This window comes from Rhinopithecus roxellana, chromosome 17, assembly GCF_007565055.1.
Source record: "Rhinopithecus roxellana isolate Shanxi Qingling chromosome 17, ASM756505v1, whole genome shotgun sequence".
NCBI lineage: Eukaryota > Metazoa > Chordata > Mammalia > Primates > Cercopithecidae > Rhinopithecus > Rhinopithecus roxellana.
Genome location: NC_044565.1, coordinates 49,750,041 through 49,776,877, shown reverse-complemented (window position 1 = coordinate 49,776,877; position 26,837 = coordinate 49,750,041). Strand labels below are relative to the sequence as shown.

General features: G+C 43.4%; 1 protein-coding gene across 5 annotated transcripts in view; it reads left to right on the top strand.

The window, feature by feature from the left end:
* The window catches only part of RNF144A (ring finger protein 144A), a 158,406-nt gene that overhangs the window by 22,002 nt on the left and 109,567 nt on the right, over positions 1 to 26,837 (top strand). Inside the window, exons 1-2 of one of the 5 annotated variants that reach the window (XM_030921266.1) lie at positions 23,030 to 23,057; positions 23,840 to 23,893. The exons of 3 other annotated variants lie outside the window; for them this stretch is intronic. The gene's annotated coding sequence lies outside the window, so the exon portion shown is untranslated. Of the gene's footprint in view, positions 1 to 23,029; positions 23,058 to 23,839; positions 23,894 to 26,260; positions 26,284 to 26,837 lie in introns of those variants that run through there. One more of the 5 variants, XM_030921263.1, reaches the window with a different exon arrangement.

Below are 26,837 nucleotides of genomic sequence, written 5' to 3'. Positions count from 1 at the left end.
TAGTAGGACGGGGCAGGTTGCAGTTTTAAGTGGAGTGGTCAGGGAGGTCTCTAAAGGAGAAATTGAATATGGACTTTAAGGAGGTGCAGGAACTAGCCACTTAGCATCTGGGCAAGAGCGCTGCAGAGAGAAGGACTGGTGGCCGTAGCACACAGACAGCTGGAGGAGCACCCAGCCAAGCGTGGCTGGAAGGACACAGCACAGAGCCGTGAGCTGGGACTGAGCGGGACATAGCAGGACCTGACTGTGCCTGCCATTGCAGGCTGTTGGGGAATTCTGGGTTCACGATCAGAAATCAGTGTAGGGTTTTAAGCAGAGCAGCGTGGTCTAATTCATTTTAATCAGCTTACTCTGGCCTCTACATTGAGAATAAACTGTAGAAGGTGGAGGAAAGGGTAGAATCCAGGAGACCATCTTGGAGAATATTGCAGATGGCAGAAGACAAGGCTAGAGTCCAGGAGACCATCTCAGAGGACTTTGGAGAGAGTGGAAGACAAGGGTAGAGTTCAGGAGACCATCTCGGAGGCCATTGCAGAGGGTAGAGGACAAGACTGGAGTCCAGGAGACCATCTCAGAGCTTTGGAGATGGTAGAGGACAAGGCTAGAGTCCAGGAGACCATCTCAGAGGTCACTGTAGAAGGCGGATGACGAGGCTAGAATCCAGGAGACCATCTCAGAGGACATTAGAGAGGGTGGAGGACAAGGCCAGAGTCCAGGAGACCATCTCAGAGGATGTTGCAGAGGGTGGAGGACAAGGGTAAAATCCAGGAGACCATCTCACAGAGTATTGTAGAAGGTGGAAGACAACGCTAGAGTCCAGGAGACCATCTGAGAGGATATTGGAGAGGGTGGAGGACAAGGGTAGAGTCCAGGAGACCATCTCAGAGGATATTGGAGAGGGTGGAGGACAAGGGTGGAGTTCAGGAGATGATCTCAGAGGACATTGTAGAAGGTGGAGGACAAGGGTAAAATCCAGGAGACCAACTCAGAGGACATTAGAGAGGGTGGAGGACAAGGGTAGAGTCCAGGAGACCATCTCAGAGGATGTTGGAGAGGGCGATGGAAAAGAGTACAATCCAGGAGACCATCTCAGATGATGTTGGAGAGGGTGGAGGACAAGGGTCGAGTCCAGGAGACCATCTCAGAGGATGTTGGAGAGGGCGGTGGAAAAGAGTACAATCCAGGAGACCATCTCAGAGGTCATTGGAGAATTCTACTTTAGTAATCCAGGCAAGAGATAGTGGGGCACACTCTGCAGATAGCAGCAGCAGCAGCAGCAGCAGCAGCAGGGAAAAGTGGCCACATTCTGGATACAGTTTGAAGAGAAAGCCCTTACCATGTCCTTCCAGAGTGCTTGTTGAGTATGAGGAAAAGGGGAAGGTCTGTAATGGTTCCAGGGACTTTAGTTTGAGTAACCAGATGGAATTCTCACCAGTGGAGATGGAGTAGGTTGCAGCCAGAGAAGGTTTGGGTGCAAAAAGGGATTCAGAGGCCGGGCACGGTGGCTCACGCTTGTAATCCCAGCACTTTGGGAGACCGAGATGGGTGGATCACCTGAGGTCAGGAGTTCGAGACCAGCCTGGCCAACATGGCAAAACCCCGTCTCTACTAAAAATATAAAAATTAGCTGAGAGTTGTGGCAGATGCCTGTCATTCCAGCTACTCGGGAGGCTGAGTCAGGAGAATCTCTTGAACCTGGGAGGCGGAGGTTGCAACGAGCTGAGATCACGTCATTGCACTCCAGCCTGGGTGACAAAAGCGAGACTCCGTCTCAATTAAAAAAAGAGATTCAGAGTTCAGTTTTGGACTTGCTGAGTGTGAGAAGATTATAAACCACCCACGTGGAGATGCCGAGTGGGTGATCCTATCCAGAGCTGGTCGTTTAAGAGGGCGGTCTGTGCCGAGGATGTGATGGCAGTCTTTGGCCTCTGGTTGGTGCTTCAAGGAATAAGATCAGATGAGATCTCCAGTGAAAGAAGAGAGGAGTTGTACGGACAGGGCCCTGGGGCATTCCAGCTTCATGAGGAGCAGAAGAGGACAAGCCAGCAAAGGAGAACAAGAGGGAACAACCAGGGAGGAAGCGGGGAAACCAGGAGCATGGAGAGGACTGAGAATGGAGGCTCAGGTCAGTGCCGGGGCCAGTGGTCTGGTGGCTGTGGCCACACATGCTGGACTGGAGAGAAGAATGCAGGGGAGGTAGTGGATACAGGGATTGTAGACGACTCAGTTGAGCTTTGCTGCAAAAGGGAGCAGAGTTTGAGGTGGTAGCCGGTGGGGTAAATAAGCTTAGGAGAATTGGTTTTCAGTTGGAAGCATTATCAGCATGTTTAGATGCTGATGGGAGTGATTGAGTAGAGAGTGAAATATTGATTTTGTGGGATGGAGAGTTTCTGAAAACACTTCTTGAGTAGGCGAGAGAGATGGGTTTGTGGACAAGTGGAGTTACTGGCTTTAGGAGGAACATGGATAGTTACCAGTGGGGATGGACCAAATGACGGATACATGCATGGGTGGTGCTCGGAGGAGGAGGCTCCGCAGTTCTCTTCTGATTGCCGACCTTCCTTTGTGAAATGGGAGTCAAAGCTAGCATCTGAGCATGCCACGTGGAGGAGGGATTGGAAGTCTGCAGAGACCAGGAGGCAGCAGAAAGTCCTCTAGAGAGGCGGAGGTGCAGAGCGGTCATCTGAAGCTTTCACAGCCCTCTCGAAGCCCTGGCCGCAGACTGAAGGAGCCACTCTGGTGACTGCATGCTTCTCTAGATAGCTCTGCTGGGGAGTTGACGCGTGCAGATCAAGAATTGAGTGATCGTTTGGCCAAGCTGAGGGGGACACAGGGAAAGAGTGGCTGGAGTTGGTAGTGTGTGCCGGGGAGAGAGGATCCTAATCTCAGAGGGCACTGAGACAGGGAAGTGAGGAGCGAGGACAGCAGGGCTGAGGGAGGAAGGAGCAGAGGAGGAGCCATTGGAGATGCGGGAGGAGGCCGAGCACTGTGGGGCCGGGGCGATGGAGAAGGGACCTGCAGTGGCACAGGGAGGGATCTGAGGTGGTGTGAGGAATCCGGAATGTGGGGTGTCTGCGAGTGCCGCAGGTTCCAGTGTTCCTCCCAAAAGCTCGGCTTCTTAGTCATCCTGCCTCACATTTTCATTGTCCGTACTTTAAAAGGGCTGCTGGAGAGATCTGCCCCTCCACTTACCCGATTGCCTAGTTACCCCTTTGGTGGGTAATTGCTAAGGTGAAAAGGCATTGCTAAGGTGTCACTGTTGCATTTCCTGGCTGGGGCACTGTGGCCCCGATGTGGCCACCAAGAAAGCTGACATTTGAAGTTTCCCCTCCCACTTTCTCTTCCATTCCTTGGAAAATAAATGCATTCTAACTTTATGGTTATTTTTTAATCTTAACATTGACATATTAGGATTATTGCATCTTTCCCTGCAGTGCTTTTGCTGGTCCCGAGATAGGGACTCCTCAGGTGTGAGGGAGACATTAAAGAACCCTGGAGAAAACTCATCATGAGGCCAAGTGGAATTTTGTGTTCTCTCTGTTGGCCACGCCCACCTCCCAGGACGCTCTGTTTGGGAATCTGTCTCAAACAAATTCCAAGAACTGTGAAATGGCTTCATATTCACAAAAGAGTCGTGGTGAAGTGGCCAAAATACTAGGAAATGACATTCCAGCATGAACAAAGATGTTTTTAAATGTTCAGGATTTATAAAGAGAGATGGTTTTCATGGACTGTAAACCAGCCTCAGTCCAGCCTTCTATGACTGACGTAGCTAAATCTGAAGTACAGGTTTTTTTTCTGTTTGGTTTTGTTGTTTTGTTTTTCCCAAGTGGAGAAATATCAGTAGTTTAAAAAGAAAAGAAATCATCGGTTAAAAACTTGGCCTTAGCCTTGGCCATCACTCAGCCTTGGGACCGGCCACGTTTGGGAACTGCAGCTTTGTGTGGCCGGCTCATTGCTGGTCTGCCTTTGGCTAGCTGACCTTTAGGGCAAAGGTCGTTTTTAAAGCATGAACTGGAAGCGAAAAGATCGATACCTTGCGCTAGTTCCTCCTGGTTTCAGAGTTCCTGATGTGGGGAAATAAGCAGTATTTTTAGAAATGGAAACAGAGATGCTCTTCTGAGATGCAGCGGCTGATGGTGTCGTTAAAACCAATCGTAACCACATTTTCCACATTTAGCTCAGTTACAGTTTTCTGGGGTTTGTTTTCTTTTGTTTTTCAGCACTTTGGGCCATTTTCCTCCCTGTTCTGTACTCTAGGCTATGGTGTTAAGTCAGTCTGTTGCTGGGTCAGTCTTCTCTGAGCCTTCTGGGTGTGTATACTTGCCAAATTGGAGGGGGCCAGAGAACTACTGGCAAGAGAACAGCAAGTGCCTGTTTTCTATGGCAGTATAGATTTCTCTAGAAAGATCAAGTCGGCATTTAATGAGCACCCATGATGTGCAAGGTCCCATGCTTGAGGCCCGCAGGATAAATGAGGAGACACAGGCCGACTTCTGTTTGTAAGATTGTGGGTTTTTTTGTTGATATTCTTTTTTTTTTTTTTTTGGGTAATGTTGACAAGCTGAGGATGTGGACTCCAGTTCCCAAAACTTGGGCACAGGCCAGAGTAAAACTAAGACGATGAGAAATGGGTGCTGACTGTTCGAAGAATTCTCACAACCAAGGCAGTTTTGAGCCTGCTGTGAGGAAAGACATGAGGAGAACCTGGGCCCTGGAACAGCAGGGCTGGGGGGCCGCTTGGAGCCTGGAGTCTGAAGATTTCCTGTCGGGAGGAGGGAGAATCTGTCTCCTGGGCAGGAAGAACCATTCAGATGTGTCAAGGGTAGTGATGTGATTCAAGACAAAAGGGTTCTGGATGGTTGATTGGGTGACACCTGCTTCTGGGATAAAGAGAAGAAGACCCAGCAGGAAATGTTGCGTCATGAGGCTTAACAAAAACAAATATATTTTTGTTCTTATTTTAAACATATATTTCTTTTGATTATTCCCAAAAGCCTAACAACAGAGCTTCATAGACACATGCATATACATTCGTTAAAGAAATATCATGCCTACTCTCAGACTTACAGCTTCATCAATAACTTCTAATTTTAGCTCAGTTTAACACTGCTTTATGGGGCCGGGCGCGGTGGCTCAAGCCTGTAATCCCAGCACTTTGGGAGGCCGAGACGGGCGGATCACGAGGTCAGGAGATCGAGACCATCCTGGCTAATACGGTGAAACCCTGTCTCTACTTAAAAATACAAAAAACTAGCCGGGCGACGAGGCGGGCGCCTGTAGTCCCAGCTACTCGGGAGGCTGAGGCAGGAGAATGGCGTGAACCCGGGAGGCAGAGCTTGCAGTGAGCTGAGATCCGGCCACTGCACTCCAGCCTGGGTGATAGAGCGAGACTCCGTCTCAAAAAAAAAAAAAAAACAAAAAACAAAAAAACAAAACACTGCTTTATTACGTATTAATGAGAACACCATTAGTATCTTGCCTTTATAATTTGTTATGAAATGGGTAACATAATTCAATCACCTCAATCTTGATTTAAACCTGACCTTACTGATTTTAATAATCTGTTTTATGAGTTATGTTTCATAATTTATCTCTCAGTGCTTTAAAAATTACTTTTCCTTTTTTCTCTCTCTCTGTAAATATATATAATATAAATAAATATAATACCTATAATTATAGATACATAAATATATAGTCAATGTAAAAACATTTGTTTGAATTTAAAAATAAGGTGAAACCTCTTCTGATAGAACATAGGGTTGATCGATTTGACAGTGAGAACCTCCTTTGTTTCTTAGGTTATTAGAATGAGCTAAATATACAAATAATATTGACAAACATGTAATTGAAACATTTTTAATAATAAAATCGTGTATTAAGATTTTTTTCAGGCTCGTTCTGAGTATATTGACTTAAACAAGGTGGCTTTAAGTGAAAAAGTAATGAGTACAATTATTTATAAAGTCTTAGTATAGTCTCTTGATGTATTTCCCAGAAACTGGACTTGAATGACTAATGTCTTGGTTGTTCATTATTTACGTATCTGGTGGTTCCCCAAGGTTTACTTTTGTGGGAAGATCTGCTGATTAAGTTGTCAGCTGATCACTTAGAGTTAGTTTCTCTTTGATTACTATGTGGTTTTTGGCATATATGTAGAAGTTCAGGACTTGAGTTTCATTTTTACAATGAGTCTTCTAGTCCATCTGTGTATGTATGTGAACAACGTAGTGAAGTTATTATAGCTATAAAAGTGAAAAATTGGAACAAAATTGATCTTGAATTGAGTCTTATTATACATATAAGTAATATTTATCTGTAGATATACAAACTTAAAGAGAAAAAAATCCAAATTCTTCTATTTTCAATAGAAGTTTATTTTTTAGATTTAAGAAATATACATTAATTTTATATTTATCCTGTTTTTATGAATTATGTAATCATTACAATTGCTGTAATTTTTAATAGTTGGAACCTTATGGTAACAAGCTATTTCAAAAATTAATACTTTTCTTAATTTTTAAAATCAGTAAAATACTTCTGCTGATAAAATATAGACAAAGAATCTTAGCTTACATTACATGAAGTAAAAATTATGTCAGGAGAATAACAATGCTAATATAGTTTCAGAGAGATAAAGGAATGCTATAAAATTTCTGCCCAAGAAGAAAGTTTCTGCATATATAAAAATTAGTGATAGGCCAAAAATTAAATCGTTTTCAACTGACCTTGACTTATTTTTCAAAAGGCAATATGCCAGAAGTTACATCATTTTCAGTGATTTGTAGTTCTTATGAATTTTTCTGATGGCAACTGAGGGCGCGTGCAAAGGGCCTGAGTAGTTTTTAAAAATTATTTTAAGCCGTATTTAAGCCAAAAAAAGGGACAGCCTCTGCTGCAGGCCACACAGTGCCGATGAGAGGGTCTGTGGGAAGAGGTGGAGCTGGAGAGTTGGTGAGGCCTGGCTCTGCCCTGTCCTGCCCACGTGATCTGGAGAAGCCACATCTCTCTTGGATTTGTTCATTGTACAATGGGAATGGCAGATGCTCTCTCTAAGGATCAGATGTATTGAAGGATGGGGAAATTGTTCATAACGTGTGATCAACATTCAGATATTAGCCACTCACATGTTAACTATGGGCTAAGAACTAAATGCACACAAAATGACCACCTACAGCCCAATCTAGGTCCCGAGGGAAGAGGGAAGGAGGTCAGTGTGTGCAGCTGGTGCAGCCATGCTAAATGGTGGAAACTCAGCAGAAACAAACAAGATACCAGCGAGCTCTGTTGCTCCCAGCTGCAAGGAAGACTGGGTGTGGAGATGGTCTACATGTTTTATTCTCTTAGGGGAGAACACTGTGATGGTGCTGCAGGGCTGCAGGAATTTGGGAGACCCGGATCTGGCTGAGAGATGTCTTCTGTCACAGCACAGAGAGAGGGGACAACTTTAGAGGAGGTTGATTTTGATTCTCAAGCTCTTGGAGCCACGCAAGTTTGGGTCCTGCCCAGAGGTCTAGGGATGCATGAAATACCTCATGGTTGCTGCTGACAGCTATCATTTATTTATCACTTTGATGTTTATAAATGAAATTCCATTTGCATGGTTATTTTGCCAGCTTACACAATTCCCCTGTGAGCTATGGTGTTTCCCATCATCCAGCTGAGAAAACTGAGACTGAACAAGGCTTGCTCAAGATGAGGCAACGGGCTATTGGTGGAGTTGAAACAAGCCCAGGATGCTCCATTTCCAAATCTCACATTACCTTTCTGCCTGGTAAAAATTTTGGAGGGACTCTTAGGAGGTGACTCTTAGCACCAGGAAAGCAGGGAAGATTAGAACATCTTGGAAAATATCTTGATTCCAAATGGAAGTGATTTAGGATTGCAAGACTCTCCAGGGTCCAGATGGGCATGGGCCTGGTGGGAGTGGAGTGGATCATTTCTGGACATTGGTGTTTTGGAGGAGCCATTTTAAGGGCTATCAGCTGGTGTTTCATGTGCTTCAGAAGAGATCTTGAGTACCAGAAATAATGGTGTCCAGCAGTGGGAAGAAGCACATATTGAAATCAGATGAATTATTTTGCAGAGACCAGGAACATGACTGTGAAGTCCATTAGTGGATGAGGTCACTGGGGACAGAGGAGAGGCACCAGTGGGCTCTGGGGTGCCTGTCTATCCCTGAAAGCATAGGCCATGTGGGATGACCACATGGGGCTTTTGATTTCTCTTCTGGGTCCTCTTTGCCCAATTCAAGTTGAAAACTTCGGTGCCGGCTCAAGTCAGCCCCAAAGAGTGTCCTATTATCACCAATACTTCCCAGAAAGAAAAAGTCAAATGCAATTTGAGGTTTTGAAGAATCAGAATGAAGAGCCTGCCGTTAAACATTTCTCCACTTTGTGAATAAGTCAACTGAATGTGAGGATTAACTACAAACAGGAGGTTTGTACATAAATGTTTCCAGAATGGGGGAAAAAATCACATTTCAGAATCTTTGAAGAAGGGGTTAACCTGGGGAAGGCATTTCACAGTCCCCTCCCCTCCCCTCCTTTTTTTTTTTTTTTTTTTTTAAGGAAATCAAGAAACTTCTGGTAGAATAGAGAGTAAATTGAAAGTGCATCGTCCGAGGAAGGTTCTTATATAGGACAGGAATTAAAGGACATCCTCTGTATTAAAAGGATCATGAAATCCACAGACTTTGCTAGCTGACCCTGGAGGCAGTCTAGGCCTCTTTAGCACAGAGCTGAGTCTCTCCTCGAAGAGACCATGGAGTGAGTAGGGTGTGGGCGTTACCCGGGACTTCCATTTCAGAGACCTGCACTCAGCCCTGGGCCTATTCTATGTTCTTTCAATTCATTGACGAATCAACACTGGATTTTTGAAATTCATTCAGGATCTGTCTTTGCTCTTAATCTTAACTTTTGTATTTGAGTTCTAAAAGTTCTCTAAGGAATTACTCAGTTAAGTAATTGTGGATAATTTATTTTAAAAATAAATATACATACACAGTAAAATTATTAAACTACAGAGAGTGTATTAAGTTAAAATTTAAATTCTCTACCTTCTTCCCCAGAGAAAACCACTATCATCATCACCATTATTATTGTTATTTTTATTTACCCTTCTAGAAAATTTAGGAGGCATAAAAAGATACCCGCTTTTTAATCAGAACAGAATTCTGCCATATTACTGTTTTAAGCAGTGCATTTAAAGAGCTGTATTCAGTAGAATTTGACACATGAAAAACTGAGTTATGTCAGTTTTGGAGCATCATTCGCAAATATCCGTGAACCTTCCTTTCAAATAAGAGCATTGTCGATGTGAATGGTGCCCCCGTATATTGCTGCCCTGGCATCCCACCTTTCCCCTGAGCTACCTACTAATCTTCCCTTGCTATTTTAAGCATTCTTTATTGCTAAACCTCGTATCCTTTTGCTCGTTAACAATGATATTGTGCTATAGGTAGACTTGCTTACTCAGTGTTCTCTAAGATTTAACCATGTTGTTTTGTGTAACTGTATTTATTCATTTCATGTTGTGTGATATTTGATAATCGTAGCATCAGTTTCTTCATGCATTCTCCTGCCATTGGATGTTTGGATGATTTTCAATCTTTACTGTCAGAAAACAGTCTGCTATTAGCATTCTTGGTTCCTAAATACTTGGTCCACGAGTGCAATTTTTTTCTTGGTTATATACCAAGGAAGAGCACACCTGGGCCTGAAAAATAAAAGCTAATTAATGATTAAGTTTGCAAGAAAATGCTGTAATGATTTCTGAAGTGTGAGCATGCCAATTCACATTGCCATCAGCAGTGAATAAGAGTTTCCTTTAAAATTTATGCCTTTCTTATCCCAACACTAGGCATTATTAGGTGTGTTAAGTTTTGCCAAATTAATAGATGAATTTAAGGTACCAGTAATGTTGAGCTTCTTTTCCCATGTTTAATCATCATTAAACTGTAAAATGACTGCTCATATTTTTAGTCTAGTTTTTTTTATTAGATTGTGTTTTTCTTACTGGTTTGAACGCATTTTTCCTATATTCTGAAGACTATTGTTAGTTTCATGTGTTAAAAATATTACCTCCCAGTTTGTGCGGTCCATTTTCACTTTCTGTAAGTTACCTTTTTAATGACTAGAAGTTCTTGATTTTAACATGCTGACTTGCCCATTTATATCAACCTTGCCCATTTATAGTTAGGGCCTTTTATTTAATACAGTCTTCTGTATTCTGAGGTCATAAGTCACTCTCTTATATATTTAATAGTTTTAAAAGTATTTAGAATTAACTTTTGTGTGTGATGGAGGAATCCAATATGATTTTTATTCATAAGGAAAAACAATACCTAGTAACATTTATTGAATGGCCCTTTTTCTCTATTTATCTGAAATACGCACTCTGTTATGTGATATATTTCCATGTATTCATGTTTTTTTTTTCCTGTGTCTCCTTTATTACCTTGGTTAGATTGTCCACCTCTGTGTCAATGCAGCGTGCTCTTTTTTTTTTTTTTTTTTTTTTTGAGACGGAGTCTCGCTCTGTCGCCCAGGCTGGAGTGCAGTGGCCAGATCTCAGCTCACTGCAAGCTCCACCCCCCGGGTTTACACCATTCTCCTGCCTCAGCCTCCCAAGTAGCTGGGACTACAGGCGCCCGCCACCTCGCCCGGCTAGTTTTTTGTATTTTTTAGTGGAGATGGGGTTTCACCGTATTAGCCAGGATGGTCTCGATCTCCTGACCTCGTGATCTGCCCGTCTCGGCCTCCCAAAGTGCTGGGATTACAGGCTTGAGCCACCGCGCCCGGCCCCAATGCAGCATGCTCTTAATGACTCCAGCTCTCTAGTAAGTTTTGGCACTTGGCTTTCAGCCTTTTCCCTCTTATTCAGTGGTGTTTGGCAATACCTGGTCCTCTGCCCTCTATAGAGATTTTAGAGTTAGTTTATGAACTAACAGCACCAATGACAACAGCAGCAAACCCTTATTGGGAAGTTGCTTGGATTGCATTAAATCTGTAGGTCGGTTTAGAAAGAATTGGCATAATCTGTGATACTGACTTTTCTCATCCATGAACATTGTATCACCATCCATGTATTTATGTCTTAAATTTCTATGTTTTGTACTTTTCTCTAGATCCATACACCTTACTTATCTTTTGTTGAATGTGCTCCTAGTACCTTAGTTTCTTTTATACCCTTGGAAATGGAATCTTTGCTGGAGTGTATAAATGTAATTACCTTTTTAATATTGATCTTGCATCTAGTCACTTTACCAAACCTTTGGTATTCTTAATATTTTGTCTATAGATTCTTGTACATATGCTGTGTTTTTTAAATAATGAAATTATTATTTATTCAATTTCAATTCTTATAGTTTCTCTTTCTTTTTATTGTTTTCTCTTTTGCATTAGAGCCCAAGGTATAATATTGAATTGAAGTAATCGCAGATATCTTTTCCTTCAGCCTGAGTTTTGTAGGGAATGTGCTAATTTAATTAAGAATATGTTTGCCGCCATATTTTTGTAAATGTCCTTTGTTAGGTTAAGGAAATTACCTTGTGTTTCTAATTTGTCGAGTTGTATTTTATGTTTTTAATCATAAATGCATGTTGAATTTTATCAAAGGCCTGTTCTGCATCTATTAAGAGGACCATATGGTTCTCACTGTTTTTTTTTTAATGTTCTATTACACTTACAGTATATTCTAATGTTAAATTCTCTTATACTTCTAAGATAAATCTAGCTTGTTTAAATACACATCTGACACACATCTGGATTCCATTTGCTCATATTTTGTTTTAAATTTTTGCTTCTTTACTCATGAGAGAGTTTGGCCTATATTTTTTCTTTCCTTAACTGCTTTTGTCTGATTAAAGAGGGAGGGTTTTTTTTTTTTCCCTGTTTTTCCCAATTTACCAGAAGATTTTTTGTACGATTTATATTATCTGCTCTTGAAATTTTGGTAGTACTCAACTGAAAACGAGACCTGGTGATTTTATTGTAGGAAGATTTCTAGTCAATTTTTTTCAAAGTTCGTAAAATTATTTGCACTCGTTTCTTCTTGAGTCAGTTCTCTTAAGCTTTATGTGTATATATATATATATGTTATATATAAAAAAGTATGTTAACATATGTTTATATATATAACTTAAGAAAAAAATTTAAAAATGAGCAAATAGAATCCAGATGTGTATTTATATTTTATATATACATACACACACACATATATATGTTTTAGAGATGGAATGTTACCGTGCTACCCAGGTTAAATTGTATTCTTTTAGGCATGTGTTCATAATTCCCTGCTTTTCAATTTAATTAGCATAAAATTATTCACAGATTTTAAAATCTCTTCTATTATTTATTACAATACAGTTGTTCTTTTTTCTTCCTCAACGAACCTGCCAGATTGTGCATTTATTATGATTTTCAAAGGAAAACACTCTTGACTTTGTTGAGCCTCTGTACTGTAACTTTACTTTGTGTTTTATTTATTTTTGCTTTTGTTTGTTATAGGTCTTCTTTTGCTCTCCTTGAGTTTGGGCTGTAGTTGCTTTTCTGACTTGTTCAGCTAAAAACAACTCAATAATTTTTAGCCCTGTAAGCATTTAAGATTATGAATTTTCTTTTCAGGGCTGGATTCAATGGCTCACATCTGTAATCCCAGCACTTTGGGAGGCCGAAGCTGGTGGATCACCTGAGGTCAGGAGTTTGAGACCAGCCTGGCCAACATGGCGAAACCCTGCCTCAGCTAAAAAATACAAAAATTAGCGAGGCATGGTGGTGGGCGCCTGTAATCCCAGCTACTCGGGAGGCTGAGGCAGGAGAATTGCTTGAGCCCAGGAGATGGAGGTTGCAGTGAGCCAAGATCGTGCCACTGCACTCCAGCCTGGAAAACAAGAGCAAAACTGCATCTCAAAAAAAAATTTTCTTCTCACTACTGCTTTAATGGTGTCTCATATGTTTTCTTTTTTTTTTTTTTTTTTTTTTTTTTTTGAGACGGAGTCTCGCTCTGTCACCCAAGCTGGAGTGCACTGGCCAGAGCTCAGCTCACTGCAAGCTCCGCCTCCCGGGTTCACGCCATTCTCCTGCCTCAGCCTCCTGAGTAGCTGGGACTACAGGCACCCGCCACCTCGCCCGGCTAGTTTTTTTTTGTATTTTTTAGTAGAGACGGGGTTTCACCATGTTAGCCAGGATGGTCTCGATCTCCTGACCTTGTGATCCGCCCACCTCGGCCTCCCAAAGTGCTGGGATTACAGGCTTGAGCCACCGCGCCCGGCCTCATATGTTTTCTTAAATAATATTCTCATTAATGTTCAGTTCTACATATTTTTTAAGTTACATATTTTTCTATAACCCATGAGTTACTGATAAGTCTTTCAAAATTTTCCAACATGAGGAATCTTTTCATTATCGACATCTATCTTAATTGCATTGAGGTCAAAACACATGGTCTGCTGAGTTGTTCTTTATGTCTCAGTATAATGTCAGCTTTTGTGAATGTTCTGTTTTTTTGTTTTGTTTTTTTTTGAGAAAACTGTGAATTCCCAGTGTATTGGTTCTGGGTTTTACAATCTATTACATCAAGATTGTTTACGGTGCTTTTCATGTTTTCTACATTTTTACTAGTTTGCATGTTTGCCATTTTAAAGTCATATATAATGAGTTTTCTCAGTGCGATGGTGTACTTGGCATTTTTCTCAGTAAGTGTAATTTTTGCTTTGTATGTTTTGAAGTTGTTTGATGTATACAAACTTAAAATGTTATGCCTTCTTAATGAATTAAGCCTTTTATAATTATTACCTTCTTTTTCTCTAGTTAGGCTTTATTCTTTAAAGCCTGTTTTGTCTGATAGCTTTCTTTTGATTGGCATTTTTCTTGATCACTTTTCTCCATCCTATGACTTCTAATTTCTCCAATTTCTTATAGTTTTAGGTATATTCATCTGTTTTTAAAATTTAATTTTGCCATTTCTTTCTTTTGGCTGTAAAGCTTAATCCATTTATTTTTTATGATCTTTAATATATTTGGTTTTTTTCTCCAAATGCTTTTACGCTCTTTCCTGTTTTTTAAGTACATATTTGTTTCTTTATATTATTACTTCCTTTTTCTTTTACAATTTGGAAGTTATACATTCTGTTTCTCTTCTCTTAGTAGACACCACTGATATTTTTCTGTGAGCACAGAAAGTTAAAAAAAAAAAGGCCTTCAATTCTCAGTTTCTAAAAACCCCAAGAGCCTTAGAATTCTGTAGTCCAGGCCGGGCGCGGTGGCTCAAGCCTGTAATCCCAGCACTTTGGGAGGCCGAGACGGGCGGATCACGAGGTCAGGAGATCGAGACCATCCTGGCTAACACAGTGAAACCCCGTCTCTACTAAAAAATACAAAAAAACTAGCCGGGCGACGTGGCGGGCGCCTGTAGTCCCAGCTACTCGGGAGGCTGAGGCAGGAGAATGGCGTGAACCCGGGAGGCGGAGCTTGCAGTGAGCTGAGATCCGGCCACTGCACTCCAGCCTGGGTGGCAGAGCAAGACTCCGTCTCAAAAAAAAAAAAAAAAAAAAAAAAAAAAAAAAAGAATTCTGTAGTCCACTTACAGGTTTATAAGCTTATTCATTTTTAGTTCAATCTGTTTTCACTGGGCTTTAGTTATTTTCTGGTGGGAAGGGTCTTGATAGAATCTAGTTCATCATAATGAGGGAAGTGGATGTCTGCAGTTGTTGATTTTGTTGGGACTGAAGACGTGGGTGGCCCCTTGGTTCAAAGCCTGTTTAATCATTTGGATGGAGCATCAAAGAAGATGGGAACTCTTCACTGATAGGTTTTTCATGACACTTATGTAGATTTCCAATTAAGTAGGCACAGATTTTCAGTGTAGAAAAAATATGATCATGTGAACTAGACGAAGGACTGAGATCTACGTGTAAGTCCAGGGCCATGTGACACACTTTGCAAATGTGGAAAGAACATAGCACTGGTAAACTTAGCTGTCACCAAGTTGATATTCTAGGTTATTTTCATTCTATAATTTTTAAACCTTATTTTCTGTAGCAAACGTATGTCAACATTTATAAGGTGACCCACGCACTACCTTCTCTAAAAGATAGTGTTATTTTAAAAATAGATGCGTCTTTGCCTTATTTTTTCTGTGTGACTTGAAATTTGGGAACAAATCAGGATTTCATTATCAGACGTGTTTATTAGGGTGTCTACAGCACAATGACAGAGTCTGTTAGGGTAAGATAAGAAACCTTTTTTTCTTTTGATTGTTTTACTGTAAGGCAACACTGTTGTGTGCAAATATGAACGCTTAAAGGAAATCATAGAGATCATGCAGTACAGAGTTTTCAAAATTTGGGGAGTAGTTTTGTGGTGATCCATTTTCCAAAGGAAGTCTTATGGAAGCCCAGTGTCTTAAAAATAAAGAAAAATAAAATTCAGCTCAGGCTGACATGGGAATAAATTTAGGGTACCTGTGACCCCCATCAACTAAGGCTTCCCCTCCGTGGTTCCCCTCCATGAAACCCAAAAGAGCATCCTTTACATTTAAGGCCTTCATGTTACAGAGGAGGGATTGGAGACCTGCGGGGGTCCCAGGGCTGGCCAGTGGCTAGATCAAGTCAGTTCTTCTCAGCCCATTCCAGGCCCTCCTGCCATCCACAGCTCATTTCCACAACCAAATAGAGTTGCTCCTTCATGCAAAACCAGTTAGGAAGTGTCTGGTGCAATTTCTTTCTTAATTATTTCCTTTACAATCATCACTGTGTCTAAATGTTTTGCTTGGATGACCCCCGATTTTCCAGCCAGACTTGTCCTGTCTGTTGCACCCTAGCTCCGTGCCTGCTCCTGGCTTTGTTGGTGTCTCCTGGACTGGAAAAGCCTGTCCAGTGTCCCAAAACAGGGATTTGGTGACAAGAAGCCCCGTTTTAATGGCTGTCTTTTGTTTGCTACAGGCCCTTTGCTGGTCTTCTAGCTGTTGTCACAGAAGGATTGATTCTTTTCAGTCAGACAGACCACATGCTATTTCTGTGCTGTAAATTTCCAAAGCTTCTTCCCTGTCCACCTCTCCAACCACACACTGGAACAAGAAGTGTGTTTGCAGCTATAATCAGCACACTTAAGTACTAGTTAAATTCAGAGTGAGGACAAAATCCGTACAGCTCCTGACTCTGAAAGAGGCTGTAAAAATATTACAACATGGCTTCAAGCCCTCTAGGACCTTTAAAAATAAGGTGATCCCTCCTAACCCATTGAAAGCTTATTGGGGGTTCTAAAATAGCCCAGATTACATGTTAAGGGAGTTGTCTGATTCATAGAGGATTGTGTCAGACACCAAGGAGTCCTGGCTGCCGACTAGCAAATTCTTTTCTTGTTTCTGTTTTTTTTTTAGGGGGCGGGGGATAATATGCACAGTTATAGCCACTTACTTTCCTGTAAACTCCTTGAGGCTAGTCACCTTCCTCTGTATCCATGGTGTGTACCTGAAATGGTGGTGAAATAGCCAAACTAGAGAGTCAGAGGTGCCTCCGGAAGAAGCAGCTTTCAGCTCTTTAATCTCATCTGTACACCACACATCTTTTTGGACGTCATTGCTGTAGGTTATTGCAGAGATCCCCATGACAGCCCTGTGAGAAGCAGGGCAGTTCTCAGTAACCCAAATCACAGATGAGGATACTGAGGCTTTATGGCACCATGGAATGGTCCAAGGTCTCATGAATTTAATTTGCAGTAGGGTCTTGAATCTGGGTCTCTTGGATCTTAAACCGCGATTTTTGTTTGCTTGGCCCACTGTTAATCTCAGGTCTGGCTTCGGGATACTCTGTTCTAATCTAGTGGCATCCTGGTATGCTGCTCAGCTTCAAGGTAAGAACAACCCTGCATGCGTCTGGGAGGCTTGCTGGTTTGTACTCCACTCCCTCATACGTTGTCTGATAAGCTTTCAGCACATACATATGCTACAAAAAATATGCAGGGCACTTGCAAATTATTACTTACCTGCAGCAAAGTTCTGACTGCTTTCCTTGTCTCAGACTGTAGGAAATCATGCGAAAATGACAAGCATATTAAAATATTCTCTGTTGAAAACTCCATCAGTAGTTCTCAGGGCATCAGAAGCAGGAGCAAAGTTTGGACTCTTCTCCTGAACCTGTGAGGAAGCTCCTGGCCTGGCTGCAGACTCATTTACTCTTGGGCCACCAGCACACTCCAGCTGGAATGTAAGGAATAATTGGTGGCCCTGGACAGCCCTTTGGTGCTATGATTTCTCACTGGCTCTTCCCTCCCCTTGGTCCAGTGTCTGCAACAAGCTCTTCGTAGGAGCTCTTCTGGTTGAGAAACCCCTTCTCTGCCCCGCGTGCTTGCCTCTGTTGAATCCTGTATCCCTCTGCCCTGCATGTAGGGCTTTACCAGCTGCATCTGGGCTCTGAGCTCAGTGTAGAAGGCCTGGCACCTGCTCCGGTGTTAAGAGTGCTCAGAGGTCAGAAGGCACTTGGTAAATATTTGCTGAATGAAGGAACTGTATTTTGAAACAATTCCCTTTTGCATTGTATTTGTGCAAAACTGTGTGCAAAGTGTGACTGGAAGGATGTGATTGTGTGCGGATAAGTGCCGGATGTTGTGCTTAGTAAGAGAGAAACTGGTCTACCTGATGCCCACCTTGGCGTTGACCACACCAGTCTCAGAGAGCTCACTGCATAGAGGCTGCTGTGGGATTGGCAGGAAATGGGTACCCCGCATGGTTTATCTCTATATTTCCTCCAAGCAACTCTGCACACTTTTACATAGAGCTGGCCCTCAACAAGTGCTTTTGGGATTGAATGGCACTGTCATCTCTCTAAATTCTTGGACTTTATGAGCCCTCTGGTTCTAGGCGCTGCTGAGATCCCAGAGGACACCGAAAGGCATATTCTGAGAGCTACCTCTTTGCAAATGCTTTTATTTTTAAGTAAAAGAAAATGTCCTTGTTTCCTCCTACCCCTTTTCCAATCTTAGCACTCTATATTGCCTTGCAGGGACTGTGGACCATCACTAGTTTCCCGCCTCTCACCACTCAATCTCAACATGTCTGTTTTTTAGCAGCTTGGTGTGAGGCTCTTAGCTTTCCTTCTGGGGGCTGCAGCTGAGGCTGCCTAATCTTGGATGTGCCCAGTTAGGCGACGACAGAATGGGGTGGGGGAGTCGGGATGGAGCTCCAGGGAAGCAGATGGATCGCCGGAGGGCTGCTGTCACATTGCACTGGAAGGTGACAGATGGAAGCACACAGTAGTCTGCAGCCAGGCTGTCATGCGCAGGCACCACGGGGCACCAGGCACGCTGTCTCTTCCTGGAAGGTGGAACCTGATCACCGCTCTGCCTGGCCTCAGCAGTCCCTTCTGCAGGGCTCTGCTCTGGGTTGGTGAAGGGACAGAAAGCAAAGTGAAGTGATTGAAGGGCACAGCCCAGTAACTCAGCTGCCTGCCGTGCCAGAGATGGAACAAACGCATGGACAAGGGCAAGCCTTCCTTGCTTTCCTCCCCCACACCCAGGTGATCACCCAGTTTGGGAGAAAAAAGAATGTTGCCATTTAGGTAGAGCAGCTGGTTAAGGCTCTCGAGGCAGATGTCTTAGTGATTCATAGTGCTGTCAGCATAGACCTTGAGCAATAACCCGTGGGGCCTACTTCGGTCATTCTTGGTGGAGTGCTGGCTGCCTCTGGGAGTTAAAATGTTGGATTGTGACTAGCACCTTGAGCTAATGCAGTAGCCTCTCTCCTGTGTCATGGTGGGGAGTGTGTGGGACGCTGAGGGACAAAACTGAAGGTCAGTGTCCATGATTCTGGGGGACTGTCCACGTGGATTTCCTAGAGGGTCGCAGGCTGGCTGCCTTCCCAATCAGGCAATTGCTTCTGTGGATCCCGCAGGAGGAGGCAGAGGTGGACATGGGTTTGGTATCTCACCTGCAAGGTGGCAGTGGGTGGGCTGTGCAGAGATCAAGGTTAAGAGTGGGCCCTGCTGAAAGGAGCTTGGACACTCTTCCAAAGCTCCTCTTTTACCCAATGGCTCCCTAAAAGCTTCTCTCTTACCCAGTGGCTCCCTAAATGGTGCATTCGATCATCTTGTGGGTGCAGCATGGGGCTCCAGTTACTGCTCCCCAGTGCTTGCTCCCCTGATCACTCTCTTACTGCTCTTGGAGCACAGAACACGTGATGCTCCTGGTGAAGCACCTCATTGACTCATTCCAAATAAACTCCCTCAGTGAGAGGACAGGGCTTCCACATCCCTGTGGCCAAGTCACAGCACTGGGTGTGAGGCTGGTGATCTGATACATGAGAAGCGCCCTGGCCTGTCTGCAACTCCAGGGAGTTCCGATTTCAGGGTCTCATGAAGCCTTGTAACTTTCACAGCTTGTTCTCTCAGTGGGACATTGGGGCATGGCCAGGAGTCAGAGACTATAAAAAGGAAGCAGACAGACCGATCGGCAGGATGGAAGTGAAAGTGGAGCATGGCTCATTGGCATGATCATTTAATAGATTACTAGGAAAACAGGGATTATGAGGTACTGTTGCGTGTGCACATCCAGCTAGGAGAGCTGCTGTTGGGTGTCTTTGTTCATTTTCTGTTGCTGTAATAGAGTATCTGAGACTGGGTAATATAAAGAAAAGAAGTTTATTTCTCACAGTCCTAGAGACTGGGAAGTCCGGGATCAGGTGACCTCATGGGGTGGGCTCTTGGTGGGGGGCCTCACACTGCATCATAGCACAGCAGAAGGCATCACAGGAGGAGGGGCACACAAAAGAAAACCGAAGTGGCTTCTATAACAGACCCACTCTCATGACAGCTATTATGCTCCCGTGATAACCCGTTAATCTGTTCATCCATGACCTGGGAATGGATTCATCCTGTTAATGTGTTCATCCATGACCTGGGAATGGATTCATCCCGTTAATGTGTTCATCCATGACCTGGGAATGGATTCATCCCATCATGAGGACAGATGCCTTATGACCCAGTCACTTCTTAAAAGATCACCACCACCCCGCATACTGCTTCATTGAGGATTAAGTTTCAGCACAGCAGAAGGCATCACAGGAGGAGGGGCACACAAAAGAAAACCAAAGTGGCTTCTATAACAGACCCACTCTCATGACAGCTATTATGCTCCCGTGATAACCCGTTAATCTGTTCATCCATGACCTGGGAATGGATTCATCCTGTTAATGTGTTCATCCATGACCTGGGAATGGATTCATCCCGTTAATGTGTTCATCCATGACCTGGGAATGGATTCATCCCATTAATGTGTTCATCCATGACCTGGGAATGGATTCATCTCGTTAATGTGTTCATCCATGACCTGGGAATGGATTCATCCCATCATGAGGACAGATGCCTTATGACCCAGTCACTTCTTAAAAGATCACCACCACCCCCCATACTGCTTCATTGAGGATTAAGTTTCAGCATGAGTTCCAGAGGGAAAAAGCATGCAAACCATCGCACTGGAGCAGCAAGTGAAGTTCCCAAGTCCCCTGGATTCCCCAGGACTAGCCTACTACCAAATAGGCATTTGGATCGCAGTCAAGGGGCTACCTGTCCCTGCCCTCGTGTGGAGATCGCACAGCGCCGCTCCGTGTTGTCTCCTCCCTGCGCTCATTGTTGTTCCCTCCCTGCCCTCCTGTGGAGACCGTACAGCGCCGCTGCGTGTTGTCTCCTCCCTGCCCTCGTGTGGAGATCGCACAGTGCCACTCCGTGTTGTTTCCTCTGGGTGGCCCGTGTTCTGGAGACCCTCCAGCCCTCACGTTCTGTGATTCTAACAGTTAGAAATGAATGTCTCGCCCCTAGTATCCGGGAGGATATTTCATGGCAATGGAGACCACAGGAGAACTAAAGGGAAACATGGGTGGAGGAAAAGTAAACTGTATTGTTCAGTGAAGCCCTAAAATCCTCTTTTTCCTTTATTCCCTTGGAGTAGACTAGGGACCATGTACATCAAAGACCCTTGTGCCTTTGGCATGGAATCTTTGCAACAGAGTGAAAACCTCTGAGGTTCCCAGATCGACTCTGAGAATCTGCCTTACTCTCTTATTTTTTTGAAAATGAGCCCAGCCGAAGGTGGCTTCCGACACTCGGAAGGCATACCATGACGAGACTTTGACTTTTGTTAGAGAACTTGAGTCGGGGTGAGTCCACCTGGGCCCCTGGATGATACTGTTTTATGAAGGCAATGAAAGTGGCCAAGGTTGTGTTCTGGAAAGTGATGGTCACAACATACAACCGGGGAAGGATAATGCCATCTGGAATTGAAGGAGAAATTAATCATGACTGGGGAGTGTTGGTGTGTAGAGAGAGGATTCTCAGACAGAACAGCACTGACCTGCTCTCTGCATAGATCAGGCATGTATTTCTTCTCACCGTGAAGGGAGGAGGTCATGCCAGGTCAATGGCGCTTCCACACCTGAAATGTTCCTGGCAAATACGTGGGTTCCCTGGTGTGGCGGTATGAGAGTTCTTTTCTCTTTCACCATGGGCAGGCAGGTCTGTGGCAGTTTCAGGCTCTCCGCTGCATTCACACTCACAAGTGGTTTGTTTACTTCCTTCAGCATGAAGGAAGAACTGAAGAAAGTGCTGGCATGCGCTTAATTTTGAAATTGGCAGTGAAGTGATTGTATGAAGTCATTGGTCAGCATAATGCCAATTTCAATTGTGTGTGTATATGTGTGTGTGTGTGTGTGTGTGTGGTACTGAAGAAGGCTTTCAGAAAAATCTGCTTTGCTGTTTGAAATACAACTTGGTCCTCTGGATGTCTTTCTTGGACTTCCGTGGTTTTTTTTTCTTTATGGCTTTTAGTGTAATTTCTCTTTAAAACATGTAATAATTTAGCAATTAGAAAAGGAATAATGCATGCTTTTCTTTTTTTAAGTCTGATGTTAAATCAGTCCATGGGTTTCCAGTTATCTCTTACTGTATCACAGAAAGGTCTGCTGCTTCATAGACATTTAACATGTTGCGATTATCTTTATGATAATAAACCTTTATGATGATAATGATTATGTGCAGCGACAATATGACCAGGAAAAAAATTAATTTCTGAGGAGTGGAGGCGTTTTCTTTTCCAGACTGAATTCCTATAAAGGTATAGTTTTTTTCTCTTAGAATGTGAACTACTCTTTTACAGACCTGCACCGAGTGCCTACTGTGCCCAGAGCACTGTGAGTGGAGTCCCTGCGATCCAGAGTTCTTGATACAGATCCAGCCTTAGGAGATAGTAATGTATTTGGAGAGATGAGACATGCATGCATCCTAAGGACAAGAGGACACTAAGAGCCAGAGAACACTAAGAGAGGAAAGCTCCAATGCAGGGATCTTGCTGTGGATGACATCCTTGAGGCCATGCCTTCATGTCTGGCACATGACTTTGAATACCCACCCCCCTTTTGTCCTTCTGCCTAGAATTTCTTTCACTCACATAACAACGTCACTCCAACCTTAAAGCCCAGCACGAATAGCCCTTCCTCCATGAAGCATTCCTGACTTGGCCACCTGGAAATGCTGTGTTTTCTTGGAATTCCTAGGCAGTGTGTGGTATTGTGGGAGTAATATTAGCGACAGTGTTTGATTGGCATTTGAAAATCTCTTTCTTATTTACTAAATACATGTGAAATTGAAACAGCCTCACTGTCTGGGGTAATACCCGAGGTTTGTTGTCTCATGGCCGGGGAGAACAAGGACACGAACACATGAAGAGTGAGGTTGAGAGTGGAAGTTTAACAGGTGAAAGAAAGAGAATAGCTCTCCGCTACAGAGAGGGGTCCTGAAAAAAGGGTTGTCGGATCCACAGTGAAATACAAGGAGTTTATAGGTAAGCTGGTGGGGAAGTGATACCTGATCTACACAGGAAGCTAAAGACTGGTTAGACCAGATGTGCCATTTGCATAGGACACAAATCTCTGGTAGCCCCCACCCTAATGTTTTATTATGCAGGCGGGTTCTCTGCCTGAACTGTACCATGTTGCCCTTTTATTTATTACTGTACACGTGGTAACAGAAAAGGGAAGATGGAGCCTCCATGTTGGACATGCCTGGCCCCCAGGTAACTCTTTTCTATTGGTGCAGCTGCTGGCATCCCCCATCCAAGCTTCTAGCTTCCTTATTTTTGTTTGCAGCTCCATTTTTCAGGCTGTTCTTTGTTACAAGAGAAATGATTTTGAGGGGCAGATTTTTGGTAGAAGGGAAGCTCTGCCAAACACTCTTTTGCCCTCACTGCCTGCCTAAATACTTTCTTTCTACCTCCTATATCAAAACTTTGTGCTATTTAGCCTTCTGACTGAACACTGGTTTCCTCATCTGTGAAGCCACGTATCTCATCAGATTATGGATAGTTAAATTCACTGAAATAGGGAAAACTTCTAACACTTAGACCAGATAGTTAATAAAACATTAGTTCTTCTCCATTCTCTTTTACTTGAATATTTATGCACTTGTCTTATTGACTGCAGCATAAACTTCCAGAGGCAGGGCAATGCCTTTCCCATTACTGAGCACAGGCATTCATGCACAGAAGACCTTCAGTTAATGACTGGCCCCGCCTTGCTGGTCTCCATGGTTTATGTCATCATGATGCCAGTGTTGAATTTGTGGTGGTCTTTGAACTATGATTGATCATTGAAGGGAGATGACAAGATTATTTTGATAATTTTAAAAGATGGATGAAGAAGGGGACTGTCCTCAGCACTGAGAAGCAGAGGTCAAGGATGAAGTTGTACTTGGACTTGAATTAGGCTAAGTTATAAGTGGTGATTTGATGCATGAAATCCACCTTCTATTTTTGAGATACTGGAGGATATCTTTTCTGAATCGTGCCTTTTTTCACAGAGAGATACTGAGGCCTGAACAGACAGGATCATAGGTAACATCAGGAGTCCTCAGGTAACATGAACATGAAATACCTGAAAAATGTATGTTTGATTTTTATCCTCACTGGCCAAGCAAGGAGTCTCTGGGTTGAAATGTTTGTGTGCGTTTAGAGATAAGTGAATCTCCAATGATTTTGGGGGCATGAAAGTTAATATGCAACACATTCTGATCCGATGTACCTTCTTTGTTGGCTCCATCCTGTTCCTTAACGGATTGATGAACCTCTCTCGGTATCATGTCACTTTCTGAGCTCATAGACATTCCTCAACACACAATTAAATTCTTCGTGACTTTGTTTTCTGAGTTAAACCTTTTCTTGCCTCCTTCCTCTTCTCAGAATGAGTCTGTGTAATTGGATGTGTAAGGTCTGCTTACTTGCCATTTACCTGAATCTATTTCCAAAAATGACAGAACTATTACAAGAGAAGATTATTACAAGAGAAGAGGCCCAAACAAACCCTGCAGTTTTAACAAATTTCCTTTTCCCCTTACTTTTTCCCTCTCTCCCTCTCTCTTTTCCTCTTTCTTCTTTCCTCTGTTTAATTGATGAGCAAAAGTCTTTAGCTAGTTAATTACATATCTAGAGTTAAAACTCAGGGTTTCTGAGTCATGTGTCCTTGAATGTACAGTCATTGGGTGAGGAACTGGGGTTGTTAAAAATGAATTTAATATAGTCCCTCCTGTCAAGCAGCCGCAAACTAGAGTCAGGCATGGGACACCCTGTATGCCCAGGAGTGGCTTTGCATTTGAGAACCATCCTTCTGGAAGCTGTGCGGGGAATGGGTCAGCCTGGTCTTGCATTTTCCTCACTGCCCTCCTGGCCCACTCCAGCAGCTGGTAGGCAGAACTGTAAAGGAAGTAATGATGTGGCTCAGGAAAGAGGCATGAGGTTAAAGTAAAACTGTGGCAAGGGTAGCAGAGATGGAAAACAAAAACAAAACAAAACACAGCAAGAGAACACATTGGCTTTCCATGTGAATTTTCATTCTTTGAAAGAGGGAGCATGGTTTTGCACTCAACACAGTAGGAAGGAGTTTAGGTATAAAATTAGGATTTCTGCACACAGAGGAGTTCTGCCTGCACGTGTGTGCTTGGTGCCCCGTTTGGAGTTGTTCACAGACAGTTGTACTCAACGAGTGTCAAATGTTTGCCCCACCATAGCTGGCGGGCCTGTTATGAGGATATTTACAAGAAATGTGAAACACCCCTGCAGACACATGCACTGGGACGAGGCACCGCTTTTCTGGGCCTGGAGGGAAAACAGGAAAATAGGACACGATCTCAGCTCACGAGGAGGGCGTGTCGGAGGCCATCATAGGAGGCAGTGGCGTCCCTGCAAGGTGGGGAGCTGCCCCCGTCACACATGCAAAGGCAGGTGGAAGCTCTTTGGTGAGTGGGCCTACAGCACCAGACATGTACATGTACGGAGAGCAACTTTCTGTCAATTACTCAATTATAGAAATGTCTGTATATTCAGGGCCTTTATGGAGTTTAAGGGACCAGTGCCTTCCAGAGGGAGAAGCTTTTCTAAGCCTGAGGCATAACGCAAAACCTAAGCACAAATAGCGGGAAGGTGGGGTGGGGACTCTGTGGCAAGTGTGGAGCTGCGGCCGGTGCGGTGGCGCAGAGCTTGGGGAAATGGGACGGGATTGCATCTTCAGGATGCATCTTCAGGATGAAGCTGTTTTCCCATCCTTTCCAGGTAAATAAGGAAATAGGCACGAGATTTATAAAAATTGCTTTTGATAATTATCATCTTAAAAGGAAATGTCTCTTTTACCTTCTAGATTGCTATGCTGTTTGTATTTGGTGAAGAGACAGAAAATTTGCCTAAGTTTATCGGGGTTTTCACTTATTAAGCTTTCAGTTTTTAAACAGGATGTGTGTTTTAGGTTTGAAGGAGTTAAATGTTTAGTACCGTTAAAAAAGAAAGAAAAGGAAAAAAGACACCCCACCCCCAGCCCCTGCAACACACATACAAATACCAAAATTGCACATTCAGCATTGGAGAAGTTGTTTACTCAGCAACAATTGTTATACCCTGACCTTTGCAGGCACTTCAAAGTCTTAGCCCATGTATTTCACAGTAAGAAGAAATGGTGGTTTAAATGGACCATGTGAGGATGATTATGACAATATTGGCCAGAGAAACACTGGAATATTTTAAAATTTGAGTTAGTCTCCAAATGTTGGATGTTTTCTTCACCTTCTAGCTAGGATGCAGAAACAACAGTAACACGAAGACTCAACAGCCATGGTCAGCGTCACCCACTTTGGTCTTCCCAGAACCTGAAAAGTCTGTGCTCTGAGGTTTGTTTGGGGAGAAGGATGAATTGCTCCTGGAGAAATCCCCAGTCACCAAATGTCTAAAGCAGCCCACTATAAAAAGAATATTTTAAGAGGTTAGTAGTAGCCAAGTTCTTTTTCCATGACAACCTCCTGTCTTGCATTTTGAAGTACGGTAAATATTGGTATGAGAAGAGGAGTGATTTAGGGGCTATTTTCAGGAGGCCTGAAGCATTTCAACTTTAATAGAATAATCACCGAACAGAGTGTTCCGTGAACAGGGTAATTAGGAAGTCCGTGGTTAGGGCAGTAGCACAAGCTTGTGCATTGAAGACGATTCTTGAGCTGGTGTTACTCCTGATGGGATTTTCTATGGCCAGGTCTCTTACACATCTGGCCACTTCCACCTGGGAGCCCTCCTGATCCTTGAAGATCCATGCTTCTCCCCTGTACAGGCTTGTTTTCCCGACCGACCTTCCTCTCTTGGCTTTAGCTTTAGTTCTTTGGTTCATGGTGTCAGGAGTTTTTACAGCCATCCACGCAAGACATTTTGGAGACAACTTTGTCTCCTCCTCCTCCCCACATACCATCCCCCATGCCTGTATGATGTTCTCCCTTTCCGTGACTCTCCCAGCAAGCCGTTGCTTCTCAGTTTCCCATTGTCACCTGC